This window comes from Lagenorhynchus albirostris, chromosome 20 (assembly GCF_949774975.1).
Source record: "Lagenorhynchus albirostris chromosome 20, mLagAlb1.1, whole genome shotgun sequence".
NCBI classification, from domain to species: Eukaryota; Metazoa; Chordata; class Mammalia; order Artiodactyla; family Delphinidae; genus Lagenorhynchus; species Lagenorhynchus albirostris.
The window spans coordinates 2929313-2943166 of NC_083114.1; the positions used below are offsets into that span (position 1 = coordinate 2929313).

A 13854-nucleotide genomic window follows, 5' to 3' on the forward strand; every position below is an offset into this window, starting at 1 on the left:
AACACAGGATCTGGAGAAGGTTTGTTCAATAAGAATGATCGAACAAAGCAATGAACAGTAATTCCGCACCAAGTGCAGAGGCTGTCACATGGCTCTTCTTGTTTTAAAAATTGTGGTAAGAGCCGCATGTGCAGAGGCCCGAGGCCCGGTGTCTTCCCGGCACAGCGCTGGGGCAGCTGCGGCCCGAGAGACGAGGGAGGGGCAGGAAACGAGCCCGTCTCAATAATTAGTGCGACACAGAAAACCTGATGCCACCTCTCCGGATTGTCCCAAGCCAGTTACTTGCCCAGCTGTATTGTGGATTGACGTCTCCAGCCTCTGCGCAAACCAAGATTTGCCTAACAATGGCTTGTCCAAGTTCACATACGGCCGGGCTTCTGGAAGCTTTTTGCAAAAGCCAAGCACATAGTCATCAATTTCAGGGGCTGGCGTCAGTGCTGAGAGTGGGGTTCCGACTTTCAGAGGAGCGGAAGGTTATTGGAGAAAATGGCAAGCTCAGGACCTGGCCACGCCTCAGGCCTTTGCCTGAAGCCCGTCCCAGGTGTGGGAGTCCTACCAGTACTGGTGGGAAGCGGTGCAGAGCAAGGGGCCCGACGGGCTGTGGTCATCACCCGGAACACCAATGAGCTGCACCACAAGGCTGGCACCAAGAACCTTCTGGAAATCCATGGTAGCTTATTTAAAACTCGATGTACCTCTTGTGGAGTTGTGGCTGAGAATTACAAGAGTCCAATTTGTCCAGTTTTATCAGGAAAAGGGGCTCCAGAACCTGAAGCTCAAGACGCCAGAATCCCAGTGTTGAAACTCCGCCGCTGTGAAGAGGCAGGCTGTGTGGGCCTGCTGCCACCTCACGTGGGGCGGTTTGGAGAAAACCTGGGCCCTGCCATCCCAGAGGAGGCTGACAGGGAGCTGGTCCTCTGTGACTTGTGTCTGGTGGTGGGAACGTCCTCTGTGGTCTACCCTGCCGCCATGTTTGCCCCCCCGTGTCTGCCCAGGGAGTAGAAGTGGCCGAATTTAACATGGGAACCACCCCAGTCATGAACAGGTTCACGTTTCATTTCCAGGGGCCTTGTGGGACGACTTTCCTGAAGCCCTTGCTCCTCGTGAAACTGAAACTGTTTCTCTTTTTTTTTTTTTTTTTTGCGGTACGCGGGCCTCTCCCGTTGCGGAGCACAGGCCCCGGACACGCAGGCTCAGCGGCCATGGCTCACGGGCCCAGCCGCTCCGCGGCATGTGGGATCTTCCCGGACCGGGGCACGAACCCGTGTCCCCTGCATCGGCAGGCGGACTCCCAACCACTGCGCCACCAGGGAAGCCCCTGAAACTGTTTCTTAATTGCCCTGAGGAAGGAAGAAATCACAGCACATCTAAATACCAGGCCACCAACAGGAGAAACAGTCTTGTGGATGGTGAGCTGAATACTGAAAGGTCTGAAAATATCATCTGGAATCCAAACTGCTGATAAGTGATGGAGACTTAGAAGCAACAGTAGTAAACATGTTTAGAAGGAGAAGTCACAGAATTTCTCAAGTCAATTCATGTTATTTGGTTTGAACCTAAACATAAGATACCTCTGATGTGTTTGGTTGGTTACTGGGCGGGAAACAACTTTGTAATTAGACTGTCTAAAATAAGTAATTATCCTGATTGTATTTTTGCTATTTGGGCAAAGATGGAAGTAGAGGGGTAAAACCCTGGTATTTGTGATTTCTGCACAAGGGTTGCTGGAAAATAAAATCCCTTTCTACAGCAAAAAAAAAAAAAAATTGTGGTAAGATACACATAACATAAAATTTACCATCTTCACCATTTTTAAGTGTACAGTTCAGAAGTGTTAAGTACATTCACAGTGTTGTGCAACCAACTATCACGCATGTCCAGAACTTTTCCATCTTCCCAAACTGAAAGTCTACCCACTAAGCACTAACTCCCCACTCCCTCTCCCCCAGCCCCTGGCACCCACCCTTCTACTTTCTGTCTCTATGAATTTGACAGATCCACATTCGAGGGACCTCATATAAGTGGAATCATACACTATTTGTCCTTTCGTGTCTGGCTTATTTCACAATATGTGTCCTCAAGATTCATCCGTGTTGCAGCATATGTCAAAATTTCCTTCCTTTTTAAGACTGGATAATATTGCATTTTGTGGACAGACCAGATTTTGTTTATTTACTCGTCTATCGATGGACACCTGGGTTGGTTCCACCTCTTGGCTACTGTGAATACTGCTGCTATACACGTGGAAGTACAAGTACCTGTCCGAGTCCCTGCTTCTAGTTCTTTAGAGTATATACCCGGATTTCTGGATTATATGGTGATTCTGTGTTTACTAATTTTGGGAGGAACATACATGCTATCCCAGGCTAACACTTTACACTCACTATTTCATTTAGCGCTCATGGTAGCTCTGGGAGGGAAGACAACTATTACTCCTTTCTCAACAGATGAGGGAATGAAGGCAGAGAGCGTTAACTTGCCAATTTCATAGTCAGTCAGTGGCAGAGCTGGGACTGAGGCTCACAAATTCCAAAACCCATGCTTTCGAGCCCTGTGTCATATCTGCTTTCTTCCAGAAGGGTGGGGGGCTCCCTCACTCTGATGGGCGAAGGACCTGCCCTGGGTTGAGGGAAAGGACCTTCCTAAATAAGAGGCATCCTGCTTGTAGGTGGTCACCGAGGTTAGATGTGTCCAGCTTTACCCCAGTCCTTCACAGGCCTGGATATTCTGTTATGAGGCTGTAGCATGTCCTCTGGTGTTATACATCCTAGGATGAGACCAGCTAATGAGCTCATACTCAAGTGTGGTAATGACAAATTCACTGATTCAACTCTCAAAAACAACCTGGTTGTTGTGTATTCCTCTTAAGTGATGACTTAATATGGATAAGAGGTCATTTAAATCTGGAACAGATCTCTCAGATTTTGTAATCCAACCTCTCTTTTAGTGGTTCAGGCATGAAAGAGAGAGTTGGTTCATAATTTACTAAGTCATTCAGAAATAATCTACCTGTAATGAACTTTCCCCATCTGTCTCATCAAAGCTGATTATTTGGTAAACTGTGGTCAGCTCATACCCATATACATCACTGCATCAATAGACACAAAAATTCCCTTGCTTAGTAGCCACCGGACATAAAGACTTGGGGCAGAGAAGAAAGGCCAGGGATAAGACGGGAGAGTTCATGCTTTGATGTACCTTCTCTGTTCCAAACATACAGCAGTGACAGATAAAATATTGAAATAGAAAACCTAGATATGTATACCTAGATAAACTCAAGGATAAGATGAGTATTTGAAGATAGAAAAGATCCAGCAGAAAAGAGATAAGTACTCCCTTTGCAGAAATGCAAAACAGAGCAGACGGCAGCCTGGGGTGTGCTGTGCTCTGACCCGGAAATCAGCAGAACTGATTGGGAGTTTGATCCTATGGGATAAAGAGAACTAAAAATTTTCCACACAAGGCTCACTGCTGGAAGTGAGAGGCAGAGTAGGTCATGAAAGGAAGTTGGGAAAAAATAAACAACTATTGCTGATTGCCACCTGGGGAGATGGCATTTCCTAGACTGTGAGACTGGAGAGGTAGGGACACAGAGATAAGCCTCACAACCAAGCCTCCAGTCGGTATACTTCCTGATTCTGCATGACTCTGAAACCACCGTGGGACAGGGGAGGCCTAAAATGTCATTGTAGGACTGTGGCTTAGCCAGGGGTCACGTGTAAGCAACCATAAAACCACTAGGCAGGGCAGAGCAGCTAAGCCGGCACGCCACAACCACTGAGCCTGCATTCTAGAGCCTGCGAGCCACAACTACTGAGCCTGCATGCTGCAACTACTGAAGCATGCATGCCTAGAGCCCGTGCTCCGCAACAAGAGAAGCCACTGCAGTGAGAAGCCCGCGCACCGCAACGAAGAGTAGCCCCCGCTTGCTGCAACTAGAGAAAGCCGGTGTGCAGCAATGAAGACCCAACACAGCCAAAAATGAATGAATGAATGAATGAATTTATTATTTAAATAAATTTAATTTATTTATAAATTAATAATTTATTAATAATAAATTATTAATTTATTATTATTTTAATAATTTTTATTAAAAAACCCCACTAGGCAGGGAAGTATGAGTCCAGGATAAGAGAGAGAGAGAGAAAAAAAAAGCTTTCCAAGAAAATAAAAAATTGGAATGTGAATCCACTCCAAATTCACACTTTGGAACAGACTGATAAAGACTTCAAAATAAGTATATGTGGCATGCTCAGAGAGATACAAAAAGGGATAACTTCCATTTTAAAAAAGAACAAGAAAAATTCTTAAAAAGCAATCAGAAATAAAGCAGCAACAGGTGATGTTAAAAAGAAACAAATTGAAATCTTCAAATCTTGGAAAGAGAGTCACTGGAATTTTTAAAAATTACTCTACATATGGGATAAGCCTGATACCGGACAGACTCAAAGAGAAAATCAGTGAATGGAAAGAGAGACAAACTAAAAATAAAGCACAAGGAGATCAGTTGCATCTATTTTGGGGGGAAAAATCGACAGCCCGTGCACGTGATCCGCTTGTCACCGTCCCCGTGGACGACTCCCTCCTCAGATCACTTTCTCCTCTGCTAGGCAATCGGTATTGGGGTCAGCATTCCTGCTCAATTCCTAGGAAAGGCTCTCAGGGCTCAGGACCACCACCCTCTCCCAGAACAGCCCCCTCGGATTCAGGCCACAGTTTCCTCAGGAAGTACACGTACATAATGAGAAGTCCACTTGGGCCATCTCTGCCGACCTCTGTCTCGGTCTGAGCTTAACCCACTTCTAGCTGTTTTCACATCCACATGTTATGGGGCCGCATTAGTCCTTCCCTAATCTTGCAGCTTCAGCAGTGCAACTAGAGCCGCCCAGGATATTTCCAAAATTCGTCTTGGTGAGAGAAAAACCTCCAAATACACGTGTGAAAACTCTGGTAACTTCTAGTTCCTTCCCTCTCTTGGTTTCTCCCTCTTACACCAGGAGCATTCCGTGGATTCTGGATCCCTCCTGGCATCGCAGCTCACAGCTGGGAGCAGGCGTGAGTGCGGGAATGAACCATGTCATGGACACTCTATGTAACAAACGTAGAAGCTGAGTGCGCGGTAGCAACGGATACTCAAAAAGGTCTTAGGACCACTTCTCTAAAGGTTCCTGGACGTGTATGATTCATTCATTTACAAAATGCCCTCCTGTCTTGGTCTCCTCTTGTGTTTCTCTTCTGATGGCCTGACATGCAACACATGATTGTACACAGTGCAATCTACATCCTGAGGGAAACAGAGGCTGCATGCACCTGCGGGCCAGTGGTTAAGGCCGCCTTCAGGTGATGGCCCCTGCATTAAGGTGAGTGGTGTTTGCAGACTGGGTAGTTCTCCATTTTCCATGTTTCTCAGCCGATTCCCAAAGTGTATTCAATAACTTGAATTTACTTTCCTCCTCTTCATTTTTGCTCCTATTCTGAAATGAGTGCTTCCTGAGGCCATAAGATAGTAAGTCTATAACAGTGGTCTCCAACCTTTTTGGCACCAGGGCCCGGTTTTGTGGAAGACAATCTTCCCACACACTTGGGGGATGGTTCAGGCAGTAGTGGGAGCGATGGGGAGCAATGGGGAGTGGCAGATGAAGTTTCGCTCAATTGCCCGCCACTCACCTCCTGCTGTGTGGCCCAGTTCCTAATAGGCCACAGACTGGTACTGGTCCACAGCTGGGGGTTGGGGACCCCTGGTCTGTAAGACAGAATAAGCTCTCAGGTTTACTATATTACAGAAGTCTAATTCTGCTCAAGTGTTGGCCACCCAAAGGTTTAGCTGCTAGTTGACTAGGTTCTTTTCTTTTTTTAAATTATTATTATTATTTTATTTATTCTTGGCTGCATTGGGTCTCCGTTGCTGCGCGTTGGCTTTCTCTAGTTGTTGCGAGCGGGGGCTACTCTTCATTGTGGTGCGCGGGCTTCTCATTGCGGCGGCTTCTCTTGTTGCGGAGCGCGGACTCTAGGTGCGCGGGCTTCAGTAGTTGTGGCTCATGGGCTCTAGAGCGCAGGCTCAGTAGTTGTGGTGGTGCATGGGCTTAGCGGCTCCGCAGCACGTGGGATCTTCCCGGACCGGGGCTCGAACCCGTATCCCCTGCATCGGCAGGCGGATTCTTAACCACTGCGCCACCAGGGAAGCCCTAGGCCATTTTATATAAGGAACTTGAGCATCCGAGAGTTTTGGTATTCTGGCAAATCCCCAGCAGATACTGAGGGACACTTCTCTGAGTTCTCTGAGCCATCCTAGCAAATCAGTCAAACCCAAGGAGGGAGTTGTTGGAACCTGCCATCTATAGCGGTTGGTCAGAGCACAGATGATAACCTGGACTTGTGATTGGCATCTGAAGTGTGTGTGTGCTTGTGGGGGCAGTCTTATGGGACTGAGCCCTTCATCTGTGGGATCTGACACTACCTCCAGGAAGATAGTATTGGAATTGAGTTAAAGTGCAGGACACCCAGCTGGTGTTGTGGAGAACTGCTTGATGTTGGGGAAAAAACTCCACCAGAAAACATTTGGTGACCAGTAGTGAAGTGTTTTGTGTGACTCACAGAAAAGAGAGAGAAGTAGCGAAGAACTGGGTTTTTCCTTGACAATTACATAGGCGCAAATGATTAAATCATTGGGCATTTGTGATTAAGACAATCTCCAGTCCTCTCACCTCCCCAGAGGTCCCCTCGAGTTGAAATTCCAACCCTTGAATCACATGGTTGGTTCCCCTGGCAACCAGCCCCCCATCCTTAGGGGCTTTCCAAAATTCACCCCATTCATATAAACTTAGGTGCTGCTATGAATAACAAAAGATACTCTTTTCCTGCTTATGACTCACAGAACCCAAATAATGATGCTATTTCTTTTATTACTTAGGAAATTACGACGGTGTTAGGAGCTCTAACCAGGAGCTCCGGATGAAGCCCCACATATGTATTTCTTATTATAGTCCAATTTCACAGTAAAAATTGTAGTTAAACTTGTATGGTTGCATCTGGTCAACAGCCCAGCCAGAGCAACATCATTGCCGCTGACACAGGGCCCCTGTGTACGGACCCATCCCTGCAGCACTGTAAGCTGCTCTGTTTGGGGCTGGACTTCCCCACTGGAGGTGATACTGAAACTGAGCAGGACCCTTTGGGGCCCTAAAGGGTACAAAAGCCCTCTGTGTCCCCCGTTTCTTGTTTGTAGGGAAAGACTTTAGTCTCCTAGGCCTTCCCTGAGTTTCAAAGAGCACAAGCAGTTACCAATTAGGGAAGTGAGGGAACACAGAAACAAAGGAAAAGCAGTTAAGCAAGAAAAGTACAGTAAGTCCCCTATGCACGAACCTTCAAGTTGCAAACTTTCAAAGATGTGAACATGCCCCTGTATGCCAGCTATTGTACTGCACTACTGTACTTTACAAGGTACTGTACTGCAAGATTAAAAGTGTTTATTTTTGTGTTTGTTTGTTATGTATTATTTGTGTGAAAAGTATTATAAACCTATTACAGTACAGTATGATATAGCCGATTGTGTTAGCTGGGCACCCAGGCTAAATTTGTTGGACTTATGAACAAATTGGCTTATGAACAAATTGGACTTATGAATGTGCTCTCAGAATGGAACTTGTTCGTATGTAGGGGATTTCCTGTAATGACAATAGGTCAATGGTAAAACAGAGTCCTAGCTCCTCCCAAGGGATATACATAACAATCTGATCATACCTTAGAGTATTCTGCAGGAACTAAGATCATCCCCCCACCCCCAGGTTGATGCAGACCACCAGCTCGTAGACCCCAGACCGGTTGGAATCAGAAGGTTGATGATTAAGATTCCTGAAACACCACCCTGTTATCTCACCTCTAACAAACTAGAAGAAAGTCACCCAGCAGCCTTCCCCCAAATGTTGCCTTTAAAATCCCTTCCCTGAAGCAGCCGCATAGCACAGGGAGATCAGCTCGGGTGCTTTGTGACCGCCTGGAGGGGTGGGATAGGGAGGGTGGGAGGGAGGGAGACGCAAGAGGGAAGAGATATGGGAATATATGTATATGTATAACTGATTTACTTTGTTATAAAGCAGAAACTAACACACCATTGTAAAGCAATTATACCCCAATAAAGACGTTAAAAAAACAGCAACAAAAAAAACAAAAGTCCTGGAAATACCGGCCAAACTCTACATCCCTTATTTGGCTGCCTCACAAATGCCAAGTTTAATAAAAAAAACAAAACAAAAACAAACCCGGTGCCGGCGAATTGGCTTCGCTGTGCGGTGGGCGAGCGGACCCAAGTCCATTCAGTAACAACACTCTCAAACCCTGGAAATGAGGTAAAATTAATTTCTAAATCAATAATAAAATGAACTATATTCCCTACTTTTACAATTTAGCAGCAGCATTAGAGCTGTGGGATTTTAGTCCACTCAGCGTAAAAGACTTGAGCAAAGCTGCTCCTTTGAACACCACTGATTTTTATTTGCTTTTTACTTTTTTTTTTTTTTTTTTTTTTGCGGTACGCGGGCCTCTCACTGTTGTGGCCTCTCCCGTTGCGGAGCACAGGCTCCGGACGCGCAGGCTCAGCGGCCATGGCTCACGGGCCCAGCCGCTCCGCGGCATATGGGATCTTCCCGGACCGGAGCACGAACCCGTGTCCCCTGCATCGGCAGGCGGACTCTCAACCACTGCGCCACCAGGGAAGCCCGCTTTTTACTTTTTAAAGTCAGAGACATTCTCCCAGAATGCCCTGTGCTTAACTTGCTGAAAAGATTTCTACAGACTTAAAGGTACACTTTTCTCTTAGATGAGGAGTGATTGGTGAAACGGCGATTCCACTCTAATTCTCCAGGATATAACCATTTTCACAATACAAAAAAGTACATTTTAAACATTCTCTTCACTTTCTTACAAGCTTAAGATCTCTCATATGTGAAAGACGGCCAATATCTACCTTCACTGCACATAAATATGTCCTAGACTCTCCAATTCTCTTATCCTCATGAGAAAAATACATAGAGGACAGGACAGCATGATTAGAAAGCTTAACCAGATTTCAATTATTTGCTTTATTTTCCTTTAAATCTCACAGCACCCAGGAGACAGCTTCATGCTCACTGTGTTTTCGTTTCCTGCCAACCTGCTGGCCACCCACCTCCGGCCTCTTTACTGAAGACTTCTGCCCACAAACTCTCTCTCCACCCCAAGTCTTAGCTTCCTGCTCAGTGCGGTCAGTGTCCACAGGATGACTGACCCCCACCCAGACACGCTGCTGTTGGAGTATCTCCTCGCCACCCACATAAGGCCTCACGCTGAGGCTTCACCCCACAGACCCCGCCAGCACCAGGAACCTGCTCCCTCTGGAATATCCATTTCAGAGCCCCATTCTCTCCCCGCACAGTAGTCAGCTCACAAGAACCTGTGATGCTCAGACCCTTGTACCTCTGGGAGCGCTCCATCCACGACACCGCCTGGCAAGTTGGTCACGACACTTACTTCCTTGCAATACCCCAACTTCCTCACAAAAGCCTTATTTAACCATAAAACCCACATTTTAGATAAGCTCAGGTGGGCTCCTTCTCCAGGCCTACATTCAAATGACTGCTTGTTTCAAAGAAAGATTACACAGTTGTGTGAAGTTTGCCTCACTTTAAATGCACGATCGAAAGACTCAAACCAGCGCGCCCGGAAATGCTGCCATTTCCCTGTAGTTGGCATCCTGCCCACTCTCAAGTTCTCTGCTTCCAAGATGCACCTTTTCACATAATAATGGCTCTCGCACGGCTTCTGGTCTGATGTACAAGGTTGCAACAGACCAGCGCGCCCACGACAGCACACAGAAAGGTGTTATAAACTTTAAGAATGACGTTTTTAAGGACACACAGGTGAGACAGGGATGCAAAGAAGTCCAGAGGAATTAGATTCCGAAGAGCCAGGAGCCCTTCCCAGCTGGGCAGTGACTGGCCCTCCTCCCCGGGGACATCCTCAAAGGATCGGGCTTGCTGGGGTGGGTGGAGGGTCTCTACTCGCTTGAGGAGATGTCCGTGGAGGGTTGTTTCTTTAAAAGTATTTGTAAAGTATCTGGTTGGCATGTTGGGCTGAAATCTGTAGGAATTATAACTGCAGAGCTAATTCTACCTTTGCTGAGTGTGGGCCGCTGTGCTGGTGGTGCGGGGGCTGGAGCCTGGCATGACACGGGTTGACAAGGAAGATGAGAGGGAGCTGGGGTCAGCGCGGTCACACTGCGGGGAACATCTGTCACCCGTGGACACCTGCCTTCAGTCCTGCTGCCAACAGCGTGCTGCCGGGAAGCTGTTGCCCAGCAGTAAAGACTGACTTCACGCTTCTGACCGGACTCTCCTTTGAGTCACAGGCTGCCTGTCCTGCAGCCCCTAGAAGGAGGTTCTCTGGAAGGTTCTTTTCAACATTTTGAGTCAGCGGGGAGCAGCAATGGTCTAAGACCCCAGGTCACTCCTTTCCTACTTTTTTTTTTTTTTTTTTTACTCCTTTCCTCTTAATTGCAGCCAATATCCTGCTTAGAAGTTCGTCACAATCCTTAACAGAAAAACTCCTTCACCTGACCCCACTATTCTTTGGTGAGAAGGTGAGGGAAGAAGTTTTCGCATACTCAGGTGTGGGGAAGTTATTCCGGTTATACATGAGTTAACTCGAATTTCATGTTAACTAGAACAGCCTGAGTGTGGCCTATGACACGCATCGTACGTCTGCTTTAACCATTAAAGAAAAGGGCTCACTGACCAGAAATAAAGGACGTCCCTGTTAACAATAAAGATGAGATGCCTCCCTCCCTGGGACCCCTTCAATGAAAACACTGCCCTCCCAGGCGCCAAGGCCATACTGTCCCGCTGCGTCCGTGCCGGTCTTTTTGGAAACATTGAAGGAACGTATCCCTGACTGGTTTGACCTCTGTTCTGACAAGATTTAAAACCGCGCTGAAAACCCTGCCTCTCCAGAGCAGATCCGCAGAGCTACTGAGAGGCCGTCTCCTGGGCCACAGTCCTCAGTTTGGCTCAGATAAAACTCCTTCCCATTCCTATCATAGATTGTTCACTGTCGACAAGGGGATGCTTCTACCACCCTCCAGGCTTCGTGCCACCCGCAAAGCCCATGAACAATTCCCGGCGATAAACATAGAATCTGGGTAAAAAAACAACATCTAACCTTTCTTCTCCTCTGTGCTGAGTCCAGTCTCTCTTGCTCACAGCGGGCCGCGGACACGGGGCTCGCACCCGGCCCTTCAGCCTGGAGCTGCCGGTGGGAAACAGGTGAACCTGCACCTCAGCTCGCGGCCGCGTGCAGACGCGCAGCGCACGACACTCAGTCCAAGATGGCGGCGGCGGGCCGTGTGCAGAGACGCTGCGCGCGACACTGCTATCTGCAGCCAGAGCCGCGCAGGCCCGTGAGAACCCCGCCCCCTCCCCACCCTCGAGACCCTATAAAGCAGCTCCACCATGGCCTGTTCGGCTTGTCGGGAGAGCTTGTCCTCTCCACCTTCTGATCGGAGAATAAAGCCGTCCTTTGCTTCTCATCCCAGCCTGGTCTCCTATTGGCTCGAATGACACCGGGCAGGAGGACCCTTGTTGGGACCCGACTTGGGAGGGTCGATGACAAATGGACAATCCTGCAGCCTTAAGTTCTCTTGTCTTGGGCCTCACTAGTCTCCCCCCAATTTTAAGAGGAGTCAAATTGGCTGCCAGCCTGGAATCAGTGGGAAGAGAGAGCCTACTTCAAATGTTTTATTTCTTAACAACAAAATAAGAAATCAGACAAATCGGGCAGGTTAAGAATGGACAAGACAGAGTGAACACTGGTGTTGGTTATGTACTTCAGTACTTCACTTTACTTTTTAATAGGATTGAGATTTTTAATTAAAATAATGCAAAGGGAATATAAATTTAAAAGATTTTGTGTGTGTGGGGGCGGGGGTTTCACTGGTGGCGCAGTGGTTAGGAATCCGCCTGCCAACGCAGGGGACACGGGTTCAAGCCCTGGTCCAGGAAGATCCCACATGCAGCGGAAAAACTAAGCCCGCGCGCCACAACTACTGAAGCCTGCGCGCCTAGAGCCCCTGCTCTGCAACAAGACAAGCCACCGCAATGAGAAGCCTACCCGCTCGCCGAGAAAGCCTGCGGGCAGCAACGAAGACCCAACGCAGCCAAAAATAAATTAATTAATTAAAAAAAAACCTGCTTAAAAAAAGTACACTGAACTGTTCACAGGTAAAATAATATGATGCTGAGATCTGGTTCCAGATAAGGGGCGGTGAGTGTTGGTGGTGGACTGTAGACCGGAAGCGAGACTGGCTGACTGCCCAAGCAGGTGGACAGGTACGTGAGGTTTACCTCTGGAGACAGGAGCGGCTGCTGCACTCTTGGAGGGAGGCGATGGGAGCGGCTAGAAGGGACTGTTTGAATATCCGCACCAACAATCTCCTCCGCCCCTGAGGGCAGAGCTCAGGGGGCACCTGGGAGGAGGTGTCGGGGTGCACGGCCAGGCCGCCCCAAGCATGCCCCCGCTCCCTCCAGCCCTCCCTGCCTGGCCGCAGCGCGCCAGCAGGTGCTCTGGCACGGCGCGGGGGGCTAAGTGGCGACGGGCCGAGCCACGACGACACGCGGTGCGCCTGCGCAGGGAGGTGCCGCCCGCATTTCCCAGGAACGCCCGCGCGCCTGGCCCCGCCCAGCAACCGAGAATCCTCTGCAAGCCGGAAGCTGGGCGTTTGCAGCGGGTGTTGGGACGGATGGGCCGTGGTCCCGGGAGGGCTGCTCTGGTCCGAACCCCTCCCTGTAGAGGGTGAGCGCGGTCTCTGGCCGTTCTCTCCCCTCGGCCTGACGGCGGGCCGTCCGGAGCGGGCGAGGGTCCCTCGTCTCTGGGTGGACTTACCCCGCTCGGGGCGGCGGAAGGTGGGCATCGAAGCCCCTCCGGCTTACTGAGAATTTCTCAGAGTGGGAGGAGGGCGCAGGGCCGAGGAGCCACCGCCCCGTTTGTGTACTGAGTGAACGGCTGAATAACTAGAGGAGAGGGTGCCGAGTTCACCCACGTCTCCTTCCGCAAGACGGGAAAGCGAGTCCGTGACCCCGGCTCTGGGAAGGGAGAACCTCTGACGACCCGCGGACCTCTGCTCGGATGGGGACGGGGCTCCTGGGCGCCAGGCAGGGAGTGGTCGGCAGGGGCGGCATGGCTCGGGCGCGGGTCTCGGCAGCCCTGGCCTCTCGCTTCGTGGGCAGCCGGCCGCCCCTCCCGTGTTAGCCCGGACTGGCGGGTGCGCGCGTCTGTACCCCTTCGCTTCCGTGCTCCAGGGCTCTCCCGGTTGGCTTTTCTGTCCCAGCGCTCTCGCCCTCCTCTGCACACCCCGAGTGTTGCTCCTTTTGCTAATTCGTCTGGTGTTCGCCTAGCCGGTAGACCTCAGCCCGCACCCTGTTGTGCAGACGCAAGAGTCGGCTGATGTGTTCTGTGAAGAGTCAGAAGGTAGATAGTTCAGGTCTCTTGATGGTCCACGACTTTGTCTTTGCAACAGGAAAGCAGCCATAGACAATATTTAGAGGAATAAGTGTGGCTGTGTTCCAGTAAAACTATTTATTGATGCTGAAATTTGAATTTCATGTGTCAAGAGATATTCTAATTTTTTTCAACCATTTAAGTTTCATGTAATGTATTACACTCTAGTGTAAAGCATGATGCTCAGAAATGAGATCAAGTAGTCCAGGTGTAGTTTTAAATCAGTGTACAGTGTAGTGAGATCATTACTTTTCAACTTCTGGGTGTAGGTCTGATTTAGTATGACCGAAGATTTTTCTTCAGGAAAAGGCCTCTACTCCGTAGGCTTGG

At 49.0% G+C, this 13854-nt stretch overlaps 1 pseudogene; it reads left to right on the plus strand.

Moving 5' to 3' along the window:
- The first annotated feature begins 248 nt into the window (after positions 1–248).
- On the plus strand, positions 249–11527 carry LOC132511459 (NAD-dependent protein deacylase sirtuin-5, mitochondrial-like; annotated as a pseudogene).
- Positions 11528–13854: the final 2327 nt, after the last annotated feature.